The sequence below is a fragment of the Canis lupus genome, chromosome 3, assembly GCF_048164855.1.
Source record: "Canis lupus baileyi chromosome 3, mCanLup2.hap1, whole genome shotgun sequence".
NCBI lineage: Eukaryota > Metazoa > Chordata > Mammalia > Carnivora > Canidae > Canis > Canis lupus.
The window spans coordinates 72,109,633-72,135,926 of NC_132840.1; positions in this window are offsets into that span (position 1 = coordinate 72,109,633).

A 26,294-nucleotide genomic window follows, 5' to 3' on the forward strand; every position below is an offset into this window, starting at 1 on the left:
TAAAACTGATTTTCTATTTGCACTATAAAAACTGATCTGATTAAATTTCCATTTTTCCCCAAAGAAAAGACTCTTCTCTCTCCCTCTCTCTCTTTCTCTCTCTCTCTCTCTCTGCTTTTTCTCTCCCCTCTGTCTCTACTTGCCTTCCTGTCTTTTCTCCCTCCCACTCTCCCTCTCCGCTCCTTTTTGCCTTTTCCCAAACAAGTCATTCTTGATTATTCTCCTTCATCCTTCTCTTATCCCCCCCCCCATCGGGGTTTCCATTGCAGTTGCCATGGGGATAGCCATGGATGGTGCTCCCTGGGAAGGGAGCAGGAGGGAGCTCCGCCTGGGGACTCTGGAGAGAGGAGACTGGGGAGGCCTCCTTGGGGTGGGGGGGTCATTTGTGAAACTTGAGCCACCTCCCACTCAGGGAGGCCCACGCGGCTGGATGGTATCGGGGCTGCGCACCAGCTCTGTGTGCCAGGATTCTAACAAAGCCAAGGTGTGGGTTTGATCCGCCCACTGGTCACTTAGCTCCTTCACTGTGCTCAGGGCCCCAGTGTGAACTTATCACCCTGACTAAGCTGTCTGTGCCATGACTAAGGCCACTGGAGGATGGGACAGGGAGAGTACAGGAGAGAGCATGCAAACCCACCTGCCTATTTACTTCTCTCTTCTGCTTGACAATAGAGAACCCAAGTCTTGTGCACCTCTGTGTAATGGCAATGACAGTTATCAGTATTAAATTGCATACTATGGTATGCACTAGGTCCTAGTAGGTCACACACAATCTCTGTCATTCTTACACCCCCCCCCCCCAAGGGAGATGTCACTGCAGAGAGCCCCTAGAATTGGCTCATGGAAAGATGCAGACCCGGACATGCCACCTCAGGGCCTGTGTTTTCACCACTCCATGACACTGCCTCGTAAAAAGGAAGGACTCGTATGGAAGACAAACCCAAAGTGTCCAGGGGGTTGACAGACAAGACCTCAGGAAGCAGAATCTCTGACAAGAAGATGGGCAAACAAAGCAGTTGACTTCCACCCTTCTAAAGGCCGCGTCTTTCACAGTCTCCCTGGTGCACTGGGATTCCCCTGCTTTCATGCTCTTAAAACTCCAGCTGAACCCTGGACCTCCTTCTCCTCTCCATGGCACAGCTGAGGCAGGCTGGCATTAAATAAAGACTTTTCTTAATATTCAGGGGAAACAAAAATTAAATAATGACAGCAAATATAAATGACAAGTACCTCCTGATTTCCTACTGCACCTCAGCACCTGTGCACGTATTATCATTAGTCAAGTGTTGGATGGATGGATGGATGGATGGATGGATGGATGGATGGAGGGATGGATGGATGGATGGATGAAGAGCTTGCTTGCTCATTAGACAAAATCAAAAGAGGCACAGGTTAAGTTTCCTACACAGCTGGGTCATCCACTCGGTGCTGGATTCCAGGCTAGCAGGCCACCACCAGGTGCACTGGGACAGATAGAATGGCAAATACCGACTAGCACACAAGGAAAGCCCTCACCTATCCAACAAGATCCCACTTCCCCACTGTCAGAGGTGGCTTTCCTCATGAGAGCTACCCAGTGTAGTATCTTCTCCATACATTCCCTGAACCATGAAGATAAGAAGGGTTCATACACATTTGTAATAATTAATCCACAGTTACTTCCCTCTCTGGATTTGAGCCAAGAGATTCAGACACCCTCCAAGACCCCTCAATCCAGACTCAGCTCCCATCACCACACCTTGGCCCACTGTGGCCTCTGCATCTGGGGTTCTCTCTTTCAACCACAACTGGCAAACCAGCAGAGTTATGGACAGAAACCCTGCCCTGCCATGCAGGGCATCACCAGAAGAGGTGAGATACGCTCTAAATAACAAGGATACAGATAGTCTGTACAAGCTGCAGAGAAGAGCCACAGCTGTCAGAGAAAAGAGCTGGGCACGCTCAGCAGAAGAGAGACTGTCCATTGGGAGGTGGGGGGGGGGGGGTAAGGCTTCATGGAAGAAGAGGTCTGTGAATTCCTGATCTTGAAGAATGGTTATGATCTTGACATTTAGCAACACAGAGAAGGCTCTTCCAAGAGGAGGGACTGCCTGAGTGAGCTGCTGGAAAGCACGAGAGTTACGGGCCATCCCGTTTGCCCAGGGCAGAGTATGCCATGCAGAGGGGGTTGTGGGGGAGAAAGCCAAAGGTGGACTGGGGCCAGAACATGGAGGGCTTGGCCACCACAGTGCAAGGGGAGCCCCCAAAAGCTCAGGGCCTTTCTCTTTCATCCCCACCTGTCCACATCTTCCTCACCCTTCAGCGAGGAGCAGAAGGCTCACATCCCTCCAGGAAGCCTTTGCTGGTCTCTCCAGGAGAGCTCTCTCTTCAGCTGAGGTCATCTGCCCTTCCAGGTACTACCACTCCCTTGATATTTAAGCCTGTACCAGCCTTGCAGAACTGCTGCGTCACCAGTGTGCCTTGCACATGTGCCGTTCCCTCTGAACTGGCCTCCCTGCCCCACCGACCACTCAGCTTCTGCTTGCTAATGAATGTGTGCTCATCCTCAGGGCCCCCCCCCCACCCCCCCCACCCCCCACCCCCCCCACCCCCCGCTCAGCCCTTCCCTTCCCCAGGGAGCCATCTCTGTCCCCCCAGCTGCTCATGCTTCCTGCCTCCATTGCCCCTCTCTGTGCTGATCCCTGAGGATGAATCTTTCTCCTCCACCAAAACACAGGCTCCTTGAGGGCAGGAACTACTTTTTTTCTCTGGTCATTCACTGCAACCAGCATGGTGTCTGGCACATTTGGGGTCTTTAAGAATTATCTGTTAATTGAATGGATCCCTGAATGGCTTGTGAATATCCTGCATATTATTTTGGTTTGCTACTAAACTCCCTGTGGGTACAGTGTTCCTCCAGTTTGCAAGTTCCCTAAAGGTGGGGACTGGACCTTTAAACCTACTAAATCCTGTTTAGTACAGTGCCATGCTTACACAAAGTGCTTCTCATGCTTTTGGCTGAAAAGAAAGAAAGAAGGAAAGAAAGAAAGAAGGAAAGAAAGAAGAAAGAAAGAAAGAAGGAAAGAAAGAAAGAAAGAAAGAAAGAAAGAAAGAAAGAAAGAAAGAAAGAGAGAGAAAGAAAAAAAGAAAGAGAAAGAAAGAAAGAAAGAAAGAAAGAAAGAAAGAAAGAAAGAAAGAAAGAAAGAAAAAAGAAAGAAAGAGAAGAAAGAAAGAAAGAAAGAAAGAAAGAAGAAAGAAAGAAAGAAAGAAAGAAAGAAAGAAAGAAAGAAAGAAAGAAAGAAAGAAAGAAAGAATGAATCTGGATCAGATCAAAGAATCTGGTGCTCTGAACCAGAATCTGTGCTTGAAGTCTCTGGAAGCTTTCCAAGACAAACAAAGCATGGTTTCTGTGTTCAAGAATAAGGCAGGCCAGTCAGAGGCCTGGAGCAAAGAGAAATCCCTAGAACCTAAGCCCCATGAGGGCAGGGAGCTGGGTCTGCTTTGTTCACTCCTTTACCCCACCATGGCAGATAATAGCTACTCGATGCACACTTGCTGTAAGAATTATGACCATGCACAGAAAGGTGCCTTAAAATCTGGAAACACCATACAAAGGTTTATTTTGATTACTGCCTGTATATAAGAAACTAAAATGAGAAGAATGCAGTAAAAAAAAAAAAAAAAAAAAAGAGGAAGAAGAAGGAAGATGAGGAGGACAAGGAGGCTGGGGGTCACAGGGGGAAGCACTGGTTTATGAGAGAAGATGCGGAATGTGATTTTAGACATTTTATGGTGACAGCAAGACATTTAAGGAGAGATGTCCTACAGGCTGCTGGATTTATGAGACTAGAGTTCTGGTAGGAGGTCAAGGCTGGAAATGAAAATCTGAGCATCTTGGAAAAAGAGAGGATAGCTGCAAAATGAGCTCATGCAGGAAGTAAATCTAGCAGCAGGAAAAGGCAGCATCAGGAGGAGCCTCGGGGGACAGCCCCAAGGATGGGGAGGAAATGATACCATGGAGACAGAGAAAGCATAACCAGAGAGATGCGAAGCAACCAGAGGCCAGTGATGGATAAAAGGACGAGAAGGATGAGTAATATCTGACTCGCCCTTGGAGATTTTAGCCTCTTTCCTGACAGTTTTCATCTCTGCCTTTTCTCAGGGGCAATACAATCATGTCCTGCTCCAAATTCTGGCTTGGTCCTGGCCTCCTGTGATGCAGGTTGCTCCTCCCATCACACACCCACTCACCTTCCCCTCTCTCCCTCTCTCCAATCAGACCATCAGTGGGACCACATGGTGTCATGGGCCCCTACCGCATCATAGATTTAAAAAGAAGGATTCACGAAGCATCACATCCCTTGCTCTCACACCACAGATGAGGCCCAGAGAGGGAATGCAACCTGCTTGAAGTCACGCAGCTAGGAAGTAGACTAGTTGCCAGGTCTCAAGTGTCCCAAGCTAGTGCTCCTGGATTTCTAGCACAGTGCCTGCTACAGAAGAAACGGAAACCCTGGGGTAGGGGTGGGGGGTGGGGGGAGGTGAACATAACCTGCCCAAGATTCACAGCTGGGCCAGGCTGGGACCAGAATCCAGAGACTGAATTTCCTGTCCACACTCTTCCCATTCCATGGGCTGGTCAGCTGCCCACTGACCTCCCAGATCCTCAGACCTGACTCAGTGCCCACAGCGCTCCCTACAACAAGCAGACACGTCTTCACAAGTTGCGACTGCAGGGCAAAGATCGGGGGCTGAAGCCCTCACTGCTCCCTGCCTCCATACATCCCCTCTGCTCAGAAAAATTCCCCAAAGACGGGTTGCCTTTAAGGGCAAGGCATTTCTGCTCCCTGAGCAGCAACTGTTAACCTCCTTTCATCCACACCTAAAATCTGGGCCATTCCAAAGACACAATTACACAGCCTTTACCATCCCAGCACCCAGAGCTGCTGGCTGCTTAGAAACCCCTGGCCCTTCTTGTCCTGAAGCTGCCAATTTCCTCATCAGTATTTTATTTGTCTGTTTTGCTCATTTTTAAGCTGGTGGCAATTGCTATTTAAATTGTTTTGTAAAGTGTCTTTGCATTTACAATGCCGGCTGTCAGCAGCCCCACAATAGGAAATGAGATTTGGCATCAAAGGCAAAGACGCTACTAAAATACATTTTAATAAATATGTAAATCAATTAATCAATCACCCATCCAGGGAAGGAGCTTCAGGAATGCAGACAGGCTGGTTGAGAGAGTGGAGCTAGAGAGAATGTGGGGTCCAAGGTGACAGAGGATGTTCAGTGGTCAACAAACCCGAAGTTATGGGCACATCTGGTCCTGGGCCCCTGACCTGACCTCCCACCCACCCACCTCACCTAAATGGGCCCCCACAGGGTCTTGCACAGTAGCCCTGCCCAAGAAAGGGGACAGGGTCCCATCAAGGCAAAAAATCAGCTCCAGTGCTAAGAAACCAGCCCCCTGGCTGAAACTCCCACCACCCCCAACATCTTCCCCCGTGGATGTGGTTTCCTAGAGAAGTCAAAGATTAAAAAGTTCGTGCAAGGTTTAAGTCTATAAATTGGACTGGCCTGGAGGATTAGCATCAGGAAACATAAGGAAGAAATGACCAGGTGTTCTCTCTTTTCCTGAGATGGCACCAAAAATAGAGGAGCATAAGCGGTAACAGGCAGCTTCAGTAGCTGGGGAAGAGAGAGGGTTCCTGTCTGCTAGGAGAGGGTCCTGGCTAGGGGAAAGAAATAGGACTCAAGGGACAGTATTGAGGGGACAGGGAAGAGGCCTGCCAGGGAAGAGCTTTTAAAACAGGAACCCAAATATACGCTGTAGCTGATGAGCAAGGTGCAGGTGTCTGGTGGCAAGGGGCTGGCCACATAGTCATAGGTCCTCAGCTTGTACTAAGGTGTGTTATTAGGGGTATCATTCTGGCAAATAACATCTGAGCCTCCCCTGGCACACATCTCCAAGCCTTGGATGCACAGACTGTATAGTGTCTCTTCAGCCCATGGTGGATGGTTTGCTAAAGAGGGACCTCAGAGTTATGGTGAGGTGCATCCTCACACAGCTTCAGTGTGACCTTGGGCAAGTCACTTGTCCCCTCTGCGATCCTGTCTACTCAATCTAGACAATGCAAGAGTTGAGCAAAATGAACCCTAAACTCAAAAATTCTCCATCCCGATTTCCCCACCCTTGTGGAGGTGAAACCAGTACCCTCCCATTACAGCTGCTAGACCTTTGTGGCCATCAGTAAAGATTGGCCTGACCCTGCCACGGAACACTGAGGATTTGGAGTCTGAAGACCAAGGTGGGCCTGTCTGAAGGGCCAAAACATGCCCCTTCTCCCCACCAAGTAACCCAGATATGGGAAGAGTGGTGTATGTCCCCAGAGGAACCCAAAGAACCACGCTTAGCTCCTCTCCCACCCCTCCCTCTGCACTCGCTCCCCACTCACCCCCACTGCCTCCCCTGGAAGAGGTAAGCCCTCTGATTGAAGACCTGTCTGGCTCCCAAATTACCTCGTTTTTTAAACTGATGCCACCTGGACCAGAGGGCAAATATTTCCATTAGGGCTGAGAGTGTGCACACATACCCACCCTAGGTGCCTGGGCATGTATGCAGATGGCACACACATGGGTGGTGTTTCAGAGCACACACATAAATGCATGACTTCAAGCATACCTGCGTGTAGTGCTGTGTGCCTATAAATGTGCAGACCTCTGCTGCTTAGTGTGTTCACATTCAGGCAGGTCTATGTATTTGTTACAGACATGTTTGTTACATACACGTATGCATGTGCCTTTCAACAGGTTTGTGTGTGTAAATGGGGCCTACATCACTATGCTTTCAAACCCTCCTGTGGCTAGGATAGGCTGCCTGCTAGGCAGGAAATGGTGGGCATTTCTGTGGCCAGAGATCTTGCTCATCTGGTAGAGTCCTTTTCACAGTGTTTCCCAAAACTGCTGCCAGGCAGGCTGCCACCAACCTGTGCCTGCTTCTTCCCAACCCTACTGAAGCAGAGGCTTGAATGAGGCAGTTTTGAGTACAGACCTGTGGATCATTTGGCCGTGAGCCAGACTCAATCCCACTGACCTGTTACATGTGACCAAATACAAGAGTGGGGAGGGCAATTGTCCAAGGAATCCATCTAGCCTTTCTAGAGAGATCCAGGAATCGCTAAGAGCTGCCAGACTGTGTATCTCTGAGCCCTCTAGGGCTACATCTGGCTCCACCCTGCCATCCACATACAACTGTTATTTTTTTTTTTCACATACAACTGTTACAATGAACTCTCTCAAAAGCAAACTTGACATCTTCTGTGTTACTCCTTTGGTGGCTTCCCACTCCCCAGATGGCTTTGCATGACCCAAATGCCCTGATGGGATATCTCCCTCTCCAAACTCTTCTCTTGTGCCTCTTGCCTCATCGTCTATACTCCAGCACCTCCCAAGACATGCCATAATGCTTCTATCCTCCATGACATGGCTCATGCTGAGCTCTGCTGCCTGAGGAAGACCCCTCCAACCTCAACTGGTTCAAGGTCTACTCAGCCTTAAAAGCCAGCTTTCAGGAATCCCTCTCTCACCCATCTAGGCTCTTCTTCAGTAGTTCCATAAACCCAGCATGACTATGCCAAGACACTGTATTGTATTTCCTCATTATCTGCTTATGCTCTTTCTTCCCTGCTGGACTTTAAAGCTCCTGCAGCCAGGCACCACATCCTAGTCATTGTGGAGATGCAGACAGGAATGCCCACTGAATGACCTGATGGCTCTCTCTAGTTTGCCTTGCAATGAGCTGGGTGAAGTTGCAGGTTCTTCATGGTTTCCAGAAGCTATAATGCTGGGAACCTGGCATGTCCAGCTCTGGTATGCATTCCCTTAAGCAGCTGGCACCATGCTTAGACTGTTTTGCAAAGTTGCTCTCAAATTCTCCCTCTAAAACAGTGGAACAATAGCAGTGCATGGCGTTCCTCTTCTGGAGCACAACCCATGATGCATACAGTATGCTCAGCCCAAGCATGTAGTAAGCATATTTTCTTATTCTGATGCTTTGACATTGGATTATTATTGCCTTGCTAACTCTGGGGAGACTGCCTCTCCCAGTGCTAGGTAATTCCTAGAAATAGCAAACACCTAGAACACACCTGTCATATGCAAACAAACCAGTCCAGAGACCATAGCCCTCCTTTATGGGGCCCTCACAAGGCTCTTACACTCCAGGCCACTAGCACTCTCCCCTAATCTCCGCAAGGCCAGGTGTCAGACAACTAGGCACAGCCCCCATGCCCCAGAGCCCAGTGAAATTATTCAAACTAGCCAACGCCAAGCTGCTCACCCTACTTTGTCCATTTCTTCCCTCAAAAACCACTCAGAGGCCAAACAGGTCATACCTAATGACTGCCTGACTATCCAGCTAACTGGTCACCCTACAGTCCCAAGTATGCTGTCCCCCTGGTTCCCCATGGCTCCATCATCCCCATCCTGAAGGTGGCACCATTTCTGGGGAGACTTCTGAAGTGCCAACTTTATTAAGATTGATTTGGCCTGCCCACCATTCTGACAGGTCCAAAAGCAAACACGGCAGGGCCATGGGGGAGATTTGGTCATAATTACCATCTTTAATTACTGCTAAAACATCAATTGCTCTTGTTCAATTAGCAGTGCGGTTTCAGGCATGGCAAACTTTGCAACACAAAATAAGCTGAAAATTGATTTCTGAACACTTAATGCAGATCTGAAATTGCTAACCTGATAAGGTTGTCATAGAAGAGCCAACGTGGCCAAGGAGGAACTTTGCAGGGCTGTAATTGCCTTGGTAGGAAGATTAATAACTTGTATACTTACATCTTGTTCATCAAGTAGGAGGCACTCGTTGGGGGAGCCAGAGCAGTGGGTGGGTGTGAGGCATGAAGGCAGAGGGAGGGTGTTAACAAGGACAACGGCAATTAGGCAGGAGAGAGCAGCAGCCTGCACCCAATGGTCCGTGAACGAGGACATGGCCCTCTGGGATGGCACGCGGGAGGGGCTGGCTGCCTGGGATGGCTGCCAGGGAGAGCCGACCTCTGCAAAGCAGGCAGGTACTGTTGCAGGCTGGTGGGGAGAGGGAGCTCAGGGTCCCAGCCACCCCTGCTTTCTTTCCAAACCCTGGAGAAGGACCCTCAAGGTCAAACACTCCTAAAAGCTCAGGTGGCTTATGAAAGAGCTTTCTTTGTTCAGGCCTCCTGGCAAGGAAAAGAGTCCAATATGATGGACAAGAGGAACCACAGCTGGGCTGGGGATGCGAAACCACTGCTCCCACTGCTCTCATCATCTCTTATTTGGATGCCAGGGTCTTCTTGCCATGGGATTGAGTGCATTTCTTGGTGATATCACATGATGGTGAACAGGAGCTTTCTATGAGCTACCAAGTGCTCCACAGACTGTGCCATTGCTATTATTATTCCTCTGGGCCTGTGGATGATGTAAGAGCACAGGTTAAAAATCTGAACAGTTTTGGGAAAGCTCCACCCCCACCCCGAACCCTGTCATTGAAGCTGAGGGAAATGAAAATATTCCCTTCTTTGCTTATGAAACTAGCAACCGTGAAACCCTGGTATGTGCCATGATCTGAACAAAGCACTAGATAGATTGATGAGTCAATAGTTGGGTAGATAAATGGATGGATGAATTTTTTTTTTTGGATGGATGAATTGATAGATGTAGGTAAAGAGAGCAGGTTGGTAGGTTGGTAACCGTTAAAGAGACATTATTGCATTTAATCTCTCAATACCTCTAGTGGGTAGGTGTTACAATCCCTATGTGATGGATGAGAAAAATAAGATTTAGTAGGATTAAGTGACTTGCCCCAGAGTCACATACCTACTAAGTGGTGAGCTGAGATTCAAACCCACATCTCTGTGAAGCAAAAAAACAGTACTCTCAAATCTCTACCCTCTGCCCTGAAGTGTCCTTTAAACTTGTTCAGTGCTTTCACTAAACTGTGCTGGGCCCCATGACAGATGTGACTAGGAACCAAAAATGTCCTTGCCCACATCACTCTACCTGACATGGAGATCAACATTCATCTGAGCAGCTGTGCTGTGCATGCAGCCAACAAACACCCCTGTTCCATATCCTGAGCAGCAACTGGTCACTCTCAGGAGACACACCTGCTAACGCCAGGCTTGGCTGGAGCCAGATTATAACCAGACCCTTCTCCTTCATTTTCTTAGAGCATAGGCCCATGATCTCTGTAGATGCAAAATTCAACTCAATTCAACAAATGTTTATTGATACCTCTTGCTCAGTCAGTCTAAGCCCAGAGATAAAGAGTAAGACTTTCCAAACACGCACACTCTGGAAGAGGAATAGGAAAAGGGATTATCATATGGGTGTGAGCCATGCAGAACAGATGAATGAGGTGCCAAGTGCCCAGGAGAGGGAGCAGCTGGAAAAGGCTGCCCGGGGGAGGTAATATCTGAGCTGGCTGTGCAGCTGGCCAGGAGTTAGCTGGGCAGACAGAAGAGCCAAAGGGCCAAACAGAAATACAGTGGTGTGAAGGGGCCTGGTCTGTTGGAGGAACTAGAATCCGTTTGATGTCTCTGGCCTTGATGTCTGAGGTTGGTTTGGAGTATGAGGGAGAGATGAGGCTGGAGAGGAGGGATCAGATGATGAAAGGACTACAGGCCTTACTAGACTTTATCTTGTAGGTGCCAGGAGTCAGCACTGCATTCCAGAAACCTCCTTCTGGCTGGAGGGGAAAGAGGGTGTATGAGCTTGCCAGGGCTTTCACAATAAAGAAGCATAGCCTGGGTGGCTTAACAAAGATTTATATCCTGGAGGCTAGAAGGCCAAGATCAAGGTGTGGGCAGAGTTGGTTTCTTCTGTGTGCTCACATGGTCTTCCCTCTGTGCTGTCTGTGTCCTAATCTCCTCTTCTTTTAAGGACACCTGTCATATCGGACTAGATCCACCTGTATGACCTGATTTTAACTTTATTGTCTCTTTAAAGACCCTATCTCCAAATAAGGTCCCATTCTGAAACACAGGAGGTTAAAACCTCAAAGTATGAATTTGGTCCATAACAGAGAGACAAGAGGTGACCAGACCAGAGAAAAGAAACCAATGGGAGGCTGTTGCTGCAATCAGGATAAGGAGGGGTAAGGCCTGAATCATCCCCCAAAGCAAGGCGGTGGTATAGAGAGAAAATAAACAGGCTGTGTGGGTAGCAGGAAGGAAGGATGCCCTTACAGTTGCAGGTACTCATAGGGTCAGAGACGGGACTACCTGCTCCAAAGGAGTCTCTCTAAAGTGTTAGTTTTCAGGGCACCTGGTTGGCACAGCCAGTTAAATGTCCCACTCTAAGTTTCGGCTCAGGTCATGATCTCAGGGTCATGAGATCAAGGCCCACATCAGGCTCCGTGCTCAGCACAGTCTGCTTTAAGATTCTCTCTCTCTCCTTTTCTCTCTGTACCACCATCTCAAAAAAGTTTAAAAATGGAATAAAATATTAATTTTCAGGACTCCTCGGGACAATATGGTGTGCAAATTCACAAAGTGAACACACACACACAGTGCAAACCGTTGATACTGAGAAAATATTACATACTGGTTAAAGAGGTAGTCTAGCATAGTAGATAGCACTCCAGACCAAAAATCAGAAGACCTGGGTTCGGGGACCCATTCTCTTTAGGAAAGTCACTTCTTTTGGGGCCTCAGTTTTCTCCATTGTAAAAGGAGAGGGTTGAACGAGGTTGTCTATAAGTTAACCTTCCATCTCTGACTCCCTATATGCTTATTATTGCATAAGCAGCAGAGTGGAAACAAGAGCAGTGGGAGTAAAGAGAGGCCAGAAGGAGACTGAGGTGAAGGGGGAGAGAAGGAGAAAGTCCCCCATTCATCACACTGACCACACTCCAGGGACAGTCTTAATGGGCTCAGATCCAATGGCTAAGCCAGATTAGTGCCACCCTAGCCCGGCACAAGTGTTTCCACCAGTCACTTAAGAGAAAATATTAATTATAAGTAAACACTGGTACAACAAACCAACTTGCCTTATTACCTGAACTCCTCCAATGCTGATGACCCTCAAAGTACTCTCTGAGTCTCCCGCCTGACCCCAGTTTCCACATATCCCTCCTGCTCCATGTCTCCCTTCTACTTCCTGGCTTCAGTCAAATGTACCATCATTGACTATTCTCTATCTTGTCCACATTACCAATTAGCACCTGAGTTCTATAGCTCTATTTCAGCAGAGGATCTTGCCTCCATCCCTCTTCTTTCTTCCCTACCAATACTATGCCAGTCTTGGAATTTCCCAGCTTCATAATGACTGCAGTTTGTTCTTTGCAGTTCCCAGGACTCGTACCCTCATGTTGAGGGCCAATAGCTTCCTAACTGGGTTCTTCTTCCAGCCTCACTTCCTTTCTAGCATATTCTTACTCCCAAGTCCCAGCTCTTCTAGGCCCTGTCCAGGTGCTGACTCCTCAGAATGTCACCCTGGTGGCAGCGAGACTGGCTACTCTCAGGGGGCATTCCTGGGACAAGGTGGGAAGGAGTGGGGGGAGAAGGGTAAGGGCTAAGTACAAGTGCCACCTTCCCTGCATATTCAGTCTCATCTTGTACTATTCCTCACAGGTTCCAGTCCATCCAGGCTCAGTGTGAGGTCTTCATCTCATACTCTACAAACTCAGTCCTAACCCCAAGTCATTGCCTGGGTTCTACTTGTCCATACAAATCCTCGTGCCCATAGCCCCCTGCTAAGGAGATGGTCCAAGAGTGTATATACTCTGCTATGTAATTGAAAAGTCTCAACCACAGCTACTTGACCAGTGAAAGGAACTGATTCAAGTGTTTATACTAAGAGGGCAAAAAAAAAAAAAAAAAAAAAAACTGTAGGAAAGTGCTTGTAGCCTAGAACATGACCATGCTCTCCTTCCTCCACTCCAGAACTTTATGCAAATAGCTGGTCCAGGAAAATTTCATTTCATTAAAAGATAAATTAATAATCAAAAAGAAACTACCATAGAATTTATATAATAAATATATTATATATTTATAGGGATATTATAACAAAAAAGGACAGAAGAGAGAAAAAATAAATAGTAGACAAAAAACCTTCACCAGAAAAATGAAAAACATATTACCATGGAAAGTTTTAAACTCAGGGAAGTAACTGCTTCTACAAACCAAGAGCACAAAGAAGAGATACAAATGTTTATGTAAAAAATATGGCAAGGCAAGCAACGGATATAAGTCATAAGATGGTAGAGCTCAGAAAATAAGTTGAAAAAAATGTAAAGCCAATCACAGACCTTGCTGAAAGCATTGGAAGTGATATGGAGGACAAAATCGAAGGAAGGGAGAAAAATCAACATAAATTAATAAAAGGTTAAAAAACCAAGATCAGGGCTAAAAAACCAAGATCAGGGCTCAGCAGTTTAGCGCTGCCTTCAGCCCAGGGTGGGATCCTGGAGACCCGGGATCGAATCCCACATCAGGCTCCCTGCATGGAGCCTTCTTCTTCTGCCTGTGTCTGTGCCTCTCTCTCTCTCTCTCTCTCTCTGTGTGTGTGTGTGTGTCTCTCATGAATAAATAAATAAAATCTTAAAAAAAAACAAGATCATAGAGGAATGGTAGGTCTGAAAGGTAGATAAACATATATGTAATTCATATCCCTATTAAGAGAACAGATATTTCAAGATATTTTATAAGAATTTTCAAAAAACATAGGAGCAAATCTACCAATTAAAAAGGAAAATAGCAAAGAATGGTCAAATCTAGTAAATACTCTGGACTTCAAAGATAAATACTCCTTTGGAACATTCAGCCCAAAAGATCAAGTCACTTTTAAGGAGGAGGGAAAACAATCAGTGTAACCTCAGACAGCTCTGCAACACTCTATTCTAACAAAGAAATAATAGTGTAACTGAAGTTGTCACATCCAGGCAAGCTATCAATCAAGTGTAAATGTAACATTTATGATAATGAAGGAACATGAGAACATCAATCTCATGAGCTTGAGATATCTATAAGAGGATAATCTCAAGGCAGTCAAAGGATGAATGGAAAAAAATACAGCAATAGAACTAAAGTGAGTGACACAAGATTCGCATAACTGAGACTAAGACCAACACTAAGCAACATGGTAATTACAGTTCTAGAACTGAAGGTAAAGGTTTTAAACCTTGACAGCATTAAAAGCTTATAACCAATAAAACTTGGCTAATAGAAGGTAAGAGAAGGTAGAAAACAATGTAAATATGCTGATAGCATTTTGTTTATAACTAGCTGTCAAAGATATCATTTAAAACTAATAAAGTAAGTGATAGATAAGTATGAATATTTAAAGGCATAAAAGGAAAATATTCAGAAAAATAGTAATAATATGATAAACTAAAGTGGTAGGGAGAGGTAACATTTAGTGGAAACGCACTAGCATTCGGTCATTCATAGAGAAAGCAGTCTGTAGATACCAAGGAACACACATATATACACAAGGTAACGACTTAGGGGAAAATAAAAGCCTTTCAAATTATTAGAAGAAATATACACGTAAAAAAAAAACAAGCAAAGAAAACACATACGGAGTAAAGGATTGAAAAATAAATGCAGCAGCAATAAAACCAGAAAGTATAACATAAAACATGATTTACAAGGGGGAAAAAACTAAGAGCAAACATGTCTGTCATATTAATTTATGTGAATGGGATCATTTTACCTACTAAAATATTTTGCTTTCAGACTGGATCACAAAATAAGGTCCAGATTTCTTATGCCTCTTAAAACATGATTACCTAGAGAGGTTGGAAACAAAGGAATGGGCAAAGAGAGAACTTGCAAGCACAAATGAAGAGGAAGGAAGGAGCACAATTTTAGGGGCTGACACGATTTAAGTTGGGGACAGCAAGTAGGACATGGAGGGACATTAAACTAGAAGGAAAGAAATGTTACAGTGATAAAGATCACCACCATCCCTAATGATTATCCAACAGTTATGAATATGTATATTTCAAACATCATCACATCAACATTCTTTAAATAAAACAGAGTATACAAGAACTAGAAGTATTTTAGTAGTCAGAGATGACACCTGGCCATCCAGCCCATGAGAGGGGAAGTAAACCCAAAATAAGGATACAGAGGAGCAAATAACAAATTAAGAAAGCTACCCTGATATCCTGAAAATAATACCTTCAAAACTCTGAAAACAGAAAATTTTAAAATTGAATACCTTAGTCCACAAACATAACCTCCGAAATAAAAACCATCCATACCATTTGCTGGGATTATAATCAAGTAAAACCAGAATTTTTAAATAAAATTCTTACCATTCCAAAATTTTATTCCTTCTGTTAAAGAGCACTTGGGACAAAGAGGATGTCAAAGCTGAAATTGGAAAATACCTTTAAATAATCCTAATGAAAGTGTTATGTTGGAACTGTGCTAGAAGCATGTTCACAGGCAAAAATGAAGGTAAGTTAATTAAGCATGCAACTCAAGAAGTTAGAAAACAGACAACAAACTCGAGCTACAGAAAGCAGAAGACATTAGTTATGTGAAAGCAGAATACAATGAATGAAATTAAAGAACTGTAGAATTAATATATATATCTCCAAGAGGCAATTCTATTAAAAAAAGAAAAAAGCTCATAAAAGAGATAAACCATTAGCTAACATTATCAAGCCAAAGGGAGAAAACAGAAATATCCAAAATAAATAATTATAATGGGAAAATTACCATAGAAACTGATAAAATTTAAAACATAACATGACACTATTTTGCTCATCATTATGCAAAATAATTTGAGGATGTGGGAAAAAGGATAAGTGCACAGGAAAATATAAATTGTTAAAACTAACCATAGTAAAGTGAGATACTCTAACAGATTAATTGCTATGCGAAACTACAGACAATTGTCAAAGCTGCCCCCCACCCAAAGAACACCAAATCCAGGGACTGTCACAGAAGAATTCTAACCATGCTTAAAGAAATGGATCGTTCTGATGCTCTGTAAACTCCTTTGGCACATACAACAAGTGCATACAATTTCTTTTGAAAATAGTAAAACACTGACATCAAAATCTGACAAAAAGCACACAAAAAAACTATAGCCCACTGTCACTTATGAATATCATAACAACAAAAAATTGTATAAAATATCAGAAAACAGAAAATATATATACAAACAACCACCAGTTACAAAACATAGGAGGAGGAAAAATTCATCTATAACAGCAAAAGAAGATCATATACACAAACTAAACCAGGAAATGTAGATCGAGTAGGGAAAAAAAAGAAAGAAAGAAAGAAAACAGAAAACACCATAAGGCTCCAAGAGAAGACTTGCAGATGAAGATTTAAATTGAAAATATGAAAAATCCCTTATGTTAATATACAGAGTCATTATGATCCTGCCCCCCTAAATATCAACAGAGTTGGGGATTTTTAAATTTTGTTTCTATATTTTTGTTTGCTTGGGCTTTGAGGGGGGGTAGAACTGAAAAGATGATTCTGAAATAATGACTTCTAGAAATAAATAAGCAAGAAATAAATAAGCAAAATATTTTTTGAAGAACAAAGGGTGGTAGAAGCAGGACTAGCCTTACCAGATATTAAAACAAATTATAACGCAACGAGGCCATAATAATTAAAACACCATAGGATGTGGCATGAACAGATGGACAAATTAATGGAACAGAAGAAAGTCAAAGACATCCTTTCAAGAGGGAGGAAGATAGAATTTTTTTTTTAAAATGGCATTTATCCAACTGGGTAGCCATTGGAGAGAAAATAAAGAAAAAAAGTTGGATTCCTTTTTTCTTTATTTTTTTTTTTTAATTTTTAAGCAATCTCTACACCCAGTGTGGGACTCAGACTCACAACCCTGAGATCAAGAGTTGCATGCTCCACCATCTGAGCCTGCCAGGCACCCCTAAAGTTGGATTCCTGTCTCACATCTTACACCAAAATCAACTCAAGAAGAATCACATCTTTACATTTTTACAAAATAAAACCATAAAATTCTAGAAAAAAATGAGAGAATCTCAAATATAATCTTAGAGTAGGGTACATCTTTTTAAATACGACCCAAGATCTAGAGCCCATTTCACAAAGTTGATTCATTTGACCATGAAGAAATCAAATTCACGGAGTTAGGGGCTGGTGAGGTGGGAAACAGCAAAATAAAGCCAAGAAACACATGATAAACTGGAAAAAAAAATTGCAAAAACCAAACTACCAAGAGTTAATTTGTTGAAAGGAGAAAGAACATCTTACAAGTCAATGAGAAATTGGGCAAATGGTACAAGCAGATGTTCATCTAAAAGGGGATGGCTCCCAAACACAAGAAAAGATGCTTGCCCTCACCTGTAACAAGAGAAATGTTAATATTGTGATGCCATTTTAACCTAATAGATGGTCAAAGGTTAAAAAGTTCAAAATCCCTTTGCAGGAAAGGGTGTAAAGATATAGTTGGCTTTCTGTGTTTTTGGTTTTTGCTGGTAGAAGTATAATTTGATATACCCTAGAATGAGGTTGTTCCTAGGTGGGTCTTTGACCCTAAGCAAGTTTCATACCTTGAGTCTCAATAGCAGTCTCTTAGAATTACTTTCAGAATGCAAAGGAATAGCATGTGCAAACTAGTGCAGTGCTCAGTACAATAGTACTCATATCCCACATGGCTTGGTCAGGTACCACCCACTGGAAGTAAAGGGGGAGCTCTGGGGACAGCTACCCTTGTATATTCAAAGTGAATATTCTATCCACAGCTAAGCTTGTTGTTTAGAGGCTCTGCTCTTTGGAGAAGGGGTCCTCCTCCCAGAGCTAGAGGAGGGAACTGGTATATTCCAGAAGCTAACCCATGCCTGAGAAGGGCAGAGGCCCAGCCCCACAACACTGGGAGCCCAAGATTTGCCTCCAGAACAAGCCACAGCCCAATCTGGCCAACAGGTGGGGTAAAGAACAGCTAAGAGACTTGGGCCTGAGAGCCACAAGCAATGAGGATGTTCACAAAATACAGCCCTCAGACTGTATTTTGGGGTTGCAGATGCCCCCTAACTGGCCCAGATTCCCAACTGCTGGGTTCTAGCCCCACCACCAGCCCCATGTACCAGGGTTGACCAAATTCTTTGGCTTCCTCCCAAGTTGGGGAATGCAGGGAAGCTTCATTGGATGCCATGACAACCAGCCGCTGGAGACCAGCCTCCCCATGGACCTCCCGACCCTCCAGCATATGCTCAGTTCTTCTTGGGGGTAGGAAAGCTAGTGTCTACTTGAATTAAGAGTCTGTTGGTACTAGAAAAAAAGAGGTGAGTACCTGGAATCCCTTCCAGGCTTGGCTGGAAACAGTATCTCTGTGAGCAGGTTACTTCCCTTCTCTGGGCCCCAGTCACCTCCCCATAACAATGAAGAAGTAGGACCAGCAACCTCTGTGGCACCTTCCAGCTCTGACATCGTGTAGCTCTAGAATCTCCCCCAAGAGCCAGCTTGGAGACCAACAAGACTGCTTTTTCTGGTAAGTTCCTTAGGGAAAGAGAAGGATGGGGATGGGGGCCCTGCATTCTGACCCTGCAGGCCTGGTTATGGGGATGGATCTCTTTCTCCACAAGCATCTCCATCTGGGGGGAGGGCTCCATCCATTCTCAATAGGACGTTACATGGAAATTCTGGCACCACGACACAGCAAATGCTAGTCTACCAGTAAAAATAACAAAGTAGATGTTCAAAAACCAGTTAGAAGTCACTGCAATCCACAGAGAGGCTACAAAAGGTAAAGAAAGAATGGAGAGACGAGTCTGAAAAGTAGTTTTATTTGGCCAGAACTGCTGTAAGTGTTCCCCACCCTTCCCCGGGCAGGAGCAATGAAGAGAGATGCACTAAATCAGGGGGACTTCCAAAGATTGCTTCAAGAGCTTGATAAGGGTCCCTTGCACCTTGAGGAGCCCAAGGACCTGGTATCTAGCTTTTACCAGGATATTTAAAGAGCAAGAGCATGACTTGGTTTCAAGGCAGAGGAAGAACTGCTTCTGGAGTGGGAAGCCCTGCAGCCCCAGGATTTCTCAGGGACAGAAGATATTTCTGCATTTCCTTAAACTGGAAGTGGGAGAGAGAGAGAGCCACTTTGTATCTTCCCCAAGAGGGGCACCTGGGAGGGCAATGGGAATCCAACAAGGAGAGAACAACCCCTGGATGCAGAGGGAGAGCTCTGGGGAGGGGTGGCAGCTGGAGGATGGCCCATTAAGAGAGCTGCCGTCACACAGGTGCCTTTGAGAAGTCCACAAGACAATACACTGGCTTCGAACATCTGCTAGGTCCAGAGGGCACAGAGCCATGGTGTCTGTAGGGTTTATTAGTTAAGTGGAACTGCCATGAGTGAGATGAAATTGGGACTTACCACAGGAATTAGACTTTACCCAGGTGTGTTCGCTGGTGAAGGAGTCTGTGGAAGGCTGTTGACTGATGTGGGGCCCAATGTCACAATAGGTCACGAAGCAAAGCAGAGCAAGGGCAGACTGGAGCCTGCCACCTGCCTCTTGGTGCCTCCGACCTTGACAAGTGGCAGAAGGAGGGGGAGCCCCTGACTACAGATCGGCATGTGCGCCTGGCCCAGGACTCAGAGCGGCTGAAGGGGGAGATCCAGTGGTTGCTCTAGCCTGGCCCCACTGAGGTGAGCCAGAAGACAGTTGGCAGTATGTACGAGACTAGAGAAGCACCTGGGTGTCTGCACTGTACCTTTGTAGCCTAGCAGCTGCAGCTTGTCTCCTACCCTCCAAACCTTGCCCAGATTTCTCCTGTGGTCGATCCTAATCCAGACTCATTCAGAGAAGGGAATTCTGGGATACTAATCTAGCCCAGCTATGTTGACATGTTGACATAGCACAAAACTACCACAGCCACCTCCGGACAGCATCATTCAGGTGAGAACTTTCTCCCTTCCTCCGCCTCCCTTCCTGCACTCCCAAACCCGAGGAGTCAGTAAGGGCAGCTTGCAACTGCAAAGCATATGATAAGGATAAGAAGCTGAACGTATCTTCTGCTCCAGGGCAGGTGGCTGGGCCCACCCACCTCAATATTTAACTAGAAATCAGGTGCTGTCACAGCACCAACCAAAAATGTAAAGTATATGTAGACTAAGCTACCTAAAAATCCAAAGGGCCTTTACAAAGACAAATTATAAACTATTAAAGGATAAAACAGGAGACCTAAATAGAGACAATTATCCCCAAATTAATTCATAAACTCAATACAATTCTGAACCCAATTCTGGAAGGCTTACTAAAAATTAATTTTTAGTTCATTATGAATAAATATGAATATCTTTTCTGTATATCACTTATCTGCTTACTTCGTTTCCTCCTTAGAGAATTGTCTGTTTCTATGATTGCCTTCTTTCTTAGGGATGCTCCTGGGTTTTCTTGATTGGATGGACACTTTACTAAAATGACAAATATTTGCCTGTCATACTCATGCAAAATACCTCCGAGTTTGTTGATTGCCCTTAAATTCAGCTTACACTGTTGGGACATCAGGAGTTTTACATCTTAGTTAAGTATGTCAGTGTGTCTATGATTTCTTCCATTAGTTTTAAGGTTAGAAACAGAGATTGGATATTCATTCTAGCTTTCTGTTATTTCACTCTTACAGTTAACTTCTTATTTATTTTTTAAGTTGAATATAATTGCCATATAGTATGTCAGTTTCAGATGTACAACGTAATGATTCAATATATGTATATACTACAAAAGGATCATTAGTTAACATCCTTCAGCACACCATTTACACATTTTTTTTTTGTGATGAGAACTTTTAAGATCTGTTCTAGCAACTGTCAAATGTGTAATACAGTAGTATTAACTATACTTTGCATGTTGTACATTACATTCCCTATGACTTACTTATTTTATAACCAAGAGTTTATACCTTTTGACCTCCTTTACCCATTTTTCCCTCACTCCCAACAATTAACCTCTTTATCCATACAAAATATATTTTTGATGATATAAAATATGTATCTGAAGGTATGCCTGTCTTCTTCTCCCCACCTCTACCCACTGCCTAATTTTCCCAGCATCTTTTGCTTGTAACAAAGTGGTTCATTTTGTAGTATCTTGACTTCTGGTATCAGAATTCCTCTTCCAGGACAACAGTTACAGTCGCAAAGGTCCTCTTGATAAATGTGGGATAAAAGGCGAGGCCTCTGAAAGCCTGAGTGACAGTGGCACAGAAACTTTGGATAAGGGGGAAAGCCACTATGTATGAGATTCAGAAGGAATTCAGGGTTATTCACATACAAGGGAAGCAAGAAGAAAGGAAAAACAAGAAGGGAGGATGATGAAAACATGAGCCAGAAACGTAGCAAGAGGATGGAATGAGCCAGGGTCAGTGGAGCACATGGGAGATGAGGTTGTGAATATTTGTATTCTAGAAGCTAATGCTTGTTGGGCAAACTGAATCTCCTTGCATTTCAGCAATAGAAACCCTCCTTCTTTTGTCACCTTCCTGCTCAAAACTCCTTGTACGAGTGAATTTTTCCAGCTGGAATTCCCTAAAAGATTGACACATTCTACAATGGGAGAACAAAGAGCTATGTAGTTCCTTTTTTTTTTTTTTTTTTTTTTTTTTAAAGGAAGAATGAGGAGGAGGGCCATGCCCTATCAGCTGCTGGAAATTGTCCACCCATGGTAATTGTTTTAGTCAGAATGGGCAAGATTTTGCTGCAGAAAAAAATAACCTTCCTGTGCAATCATTTAAAACAGCCAAGGTCTGTTCCTCACTCACATTACATGTCCATCGAAGGTTGCCTGGAGGGTCTGCTCCGTGTCAGCCAGGCTGACAGCGCCTACCTGACTGGAGCATCGCAGGTTGTCATGGTAGGGGGAAGGGAACGTGGGGAATTACACACTGGCTCTGAAAGTTTCCTTCCAGAAGTGACATGTGTCACTTCTGCTCATATTCCATTGTCTAAATCAAGTCATAGAGCCACAGTGAACTCCAAGTGGACAGGGAAATGCAATCCTACCACTTTCCTGAAAGAGGGGAGAACTACACTATTTATGAACAGTGCTAATGATGACAACAATTTTTTTAAAGAAAACTAGAGAGAGTACTGACACAAGAACTAACAAATAAATGAATAAAACAGAAGAGAGAACATACAAAAAACGTGTATATATAAATATATGTAAAAATGTGTATATATATATATATGCATATATAAAACATGTTGTGTTTGTGTGTCCATAGATCAGGCGTATGACACAGGTGGAATCATAAAGACTGGAGGGAAAGGTCGTTTGTTAAGGGGGTAGTGTTGGGAAGACTGGCTTACCACATAGGTGAAAAACAAGTTTAAATCCCTCCTTCTGCTATAGAAGAACTTGAATGCCCGAAGATTAGGGCCCTAAATGTGAGCTGCAAAACTATTGGAAGGTATACAGAAAATAATATCTTTGTGACCTTGGTGTGGGAAAATTTCTTTAATAAGACCCCAAAAGGCTCAAACCATCAGGCAAAAAAGAAATGATGCATTTGACTAGAATAAAATTGAGGCTTTCTATTCATCCACAGAACAAAATGCCAAAGTTACCAAGCAGGTGACCAGCCAGGAGAAGACATTGTAACAGCTGAAATAAAGAATGTGCATATATGTTGCAAATATCATATATTTGAACTTCTTCAAATCAATAAGAAGGCAAAAAAAAAAAAAAAAAAAACCTAGAAACAATCGAGAAAGGAAAAAAAAATATGACCAGGCAATTCCCATAAGGTGAAATCTGCAAAGTCTCTCTCTGTAACAGGTACACCGTGAGACGCACCACTGCACGGTGTTCAGAGAAATGCAAGAACCAGGGGAGCACCCCTGTAAAACCTGTCAGTCTGGTGACAATCAGGAAGCCAGATGACACCAAATGTTGGAAAAGATGTGGGAAAACCGGGAGCCACCAGCACTGCCAGTCATAGAGTCTGTCGAGACAGCAGATCTCAGGAGTCACGTGGCAGTTCGAAGTGGAAGTGAAAATGGCCCACAAGCCCTCTCCTGGGTGTGGGCTGCACACAAACTCTCACAGAGACCCACAAGAGGACGTGCTTGAAATTGTCCATCACAGCAACGAACCGAGGCAGCCTGGTGTCACTAGGACACCAAAGCAACCTTTGGTTCACTGGCTCCTTCCAGATGCCTACCTCGGGCTTCCCTGTTTACCCTGTAAGCTCCACGAGGGCAGGGGACATGCCTCTCTGTGCCCCATTCTCCCGACCCCTCACACCTAGCTCAATGCCTGGCAGATAGCAGACCCTCAGTAAATGCTTGTTGACACTAAGCTGGACATTTGAAGTTTTTGAGCAAAAAAAATGGCTGGTAAGAGTCGGGATAGGGATCTCACCAGCAACCAGGGAAGAGTGGCCCAGAGTGGGAGTAAAGTGAGCACCAGGGGAGGCAGGTGTAGACTAGGGAGGCTGGAATGGAAAGGAAGTGTCCTGTGGGTCTGCCTGAATCTGCCACCTGCTGCCAACGCCCCGGATTCACTGAGTTTCTTTCATCCGCTCCTCTCTCTTGCCTCCCTCCTCCCTTCTCCCACACTCTCTCCTCCAGGGAAAGTCAGAGAGGGCAGCAGGGGCAAGAGCAACTCGGACCCCACGGACTAGCCTGAAATCGCTAGGAGCTGGGCGTGGGGACAGGCATCCAGTCCTACAAGTCCAGAGTGGATTAGCCAGATACGGATGAATAGCAAGTTGGCTGGATGCAAGGCCACGTGCTGCCTGGAACCCACAGGGTCAGGGCAAGACCATCTCTGGAGACAGAGGAGTGTCTCCAGCTGTCTCAGCAGCTCTTCTGCCCTTGTGCCCCTTCTCTCCTTTCTGAGCCCTGCCCTCAGTGCTTTGGCTTGGAGAACAGCATTGAAGCCTGTCTCGGGTCAGGTCAACACATCCGCTTTGACCTCAGTCCCCAGACCTGCAGTGAGAAACACGGACCCTCCTAAGACACAATTAAATGCTGAGATTCTAGGAGGTTATTTACACCTTCATACGATTGATTTTGTTCCCCTTCCCTAGTGTTTTTTTTTTCTCCCCTGAGGGTACCAGGGTAAATAAATGATTTTAATGGTGATATGTCACGCTGCCATAGTGCATGTACAGGGAAGATTAAAGACAGTCTTCCTTTGTGACCTGGGCAGCTGGCTGTGGGAGGGCGGCTCTCCCATCTATCCAAATCAACGTGACTTTCTCCTACCTGTATGAAACCCAAACTCTCCTGGACACTTGAGAGCTAGGCACAGAGGAGATGCCGCATCCAGGACATTGCTCAAATTTTTCAATTGTCACCTGGGCTTCAGGCAACGAGGGAAAGACATCCTTTATTATGCCAGAGGCGCCGTGGAAGAAGTGTCTGGACCTGGGGTGGGAGGCGGTCTGGGGCCCAGCAGCCAGTCCATCCCTGAGGCTGCGAGGCTCCCACAGCCCCCAGGCAGAGATTGCGGAGCGCCCCGCCTGGGAGCCCCGTTCCCAACCCCAGACTGACCTCTCCTGGCCAGACCCTGCAAAACACTTTGCAAAGAGAAGGGGTAAGGAGTCCTCCGTGTGCTCATCCTCATCCCCCCAAACAGGGAAGAAAGGGGACAAAGAGGAAATCAGAGGGAGTAAGTTGGCCCTCCCACCCTCCAGCCTCCCCCCTCTCCCCCAGACTCCAGCTGTCGGCCTAAAATCACAAAGCCTTTTCGCTCAAAACCCTGAGAAAAAAAAAAAAAAAGAAAGAAAGAGGAAAGCGAAGGGAAGAGAAGAAGCAGCAGTGAATTTCAAAAGGAGGGCTAATTTGTGCAGCGCCGGACAGCTGCATTTGCATAATGAAATGTGCAGAGGATGTTTGGCTCATGTATTTTTTAGAAGGTTTAACTTTAATTTTATTTAGCCTAAGAAGGGCATGTCACTCAAACTCCACTGGTCATTTATAAAAATATTTCAATTGTGTTTCCAAGGAGCTGTCTTTCTGGCCTAAGTGGCTGGTGCCGGAGGTTGTGAATGCTAATGCAGAGGTCGGAAGATCGATGGGGAGGGAGAGCAAGAGAGAAAAAACTGGGAGGGGCAGAAACACCAAGAAAGAGACACCGAAGATGCAGAGAAGAAAGGACAGGCAGGAAGACAAAGAAAAAAAAACACAAGAGTGTGGAGTGGGACAAGGCCTGCTGGACTCTAAAGAAGCAGGTCAGGTAAACATCCGCAGCAGGTGTGGGGATGGGCGTTCCCAGTGGACCACACCTCGCTAGTGCGGGTTGGCCCAGCTCTCCCAGTCCGTGGTGTGCAGGTTTGAGTATTGCTACTCTAATCTAAAAAAAAAAAAAAGAAAGAAAGAAAGAAAGAAAGAAAGAAAGAAAGAAAGAAAGAAAGAAAGAAAGAAAGAAAGAAAAGAAAAAAGAAAGAAAGAAAGAAAGAAAGAAAGAAAGAAAGAAAGAAAGAAAGAAAGAAAGAAAAAGAAAAAAAAAAAGCCACTTTCAAGAAGGGCACTCTAGGACCAAGTTGTCTGCCTTCCACCCCTGGGCCCTGCACTGGAAGCATTTTCTCCCGTCTGTAATTCTGAGCTGTAATGAAGGAGCTCCATTGTGGGCTGTTTGCATCAGCGAGGGGCAAGGGAGGGCTGAGCTGAGCGAGACTGTGTACACTTCTTTCCTCTTGCCATTATGGCAACAATTACCCTTCAACTCCCCTAGTTTCCACACAAACACCCGAGCCTCCTAAATAGAGCGCTCTCAGACTTCCCCAGCACACCGAGCTAGGACTGCTGCGGCACAGAGAGGAGATGAGCAGTGGGGAGGAAGGGGAGACTGCGTCTGCAGAGTGTCTGCCTCCCGGGGCCCCCACTGGCCTCAGAGCAGCCCTTCAGAGAGACCCTAGGCTCTCAGACTTGAACCAATCTCCGATTCACTGAGGTAGAAACTGAGAGCCAGGGAAAGGAGGAAATCCATCCTGGAGGCAGTCAGGCCCTTCCCTTGCCAACCTGCACTGGCCGGAGCCCGGGCTCCCTCTGCCTCCTCTCCTGGTCTCGAGGACTAGAAAGGAGATGCCCAGCAACCTGCCGAGGAAACGTCCACCTCACAGCTCCTTGCAGGCTCTCTCTGTTAGGTTGTCTAAGCGTTCAGCTCTCCACTGGATCTGGGAACACAGCCAGGGATAGACATTCTGGTCTGGGGACACCTCCAGTGGTCCCCATCTTGAAATTCACAATGGCTGATCCAGAATGTGGGGCAGGGGGGCACACTAGAGTCCTCCCCAAAGGAAGTACCCCAGTTCCTACTGCAGAAAAATGACAATTATACACACAAACAAGGTGGTCTGGGGCTGAAGCCA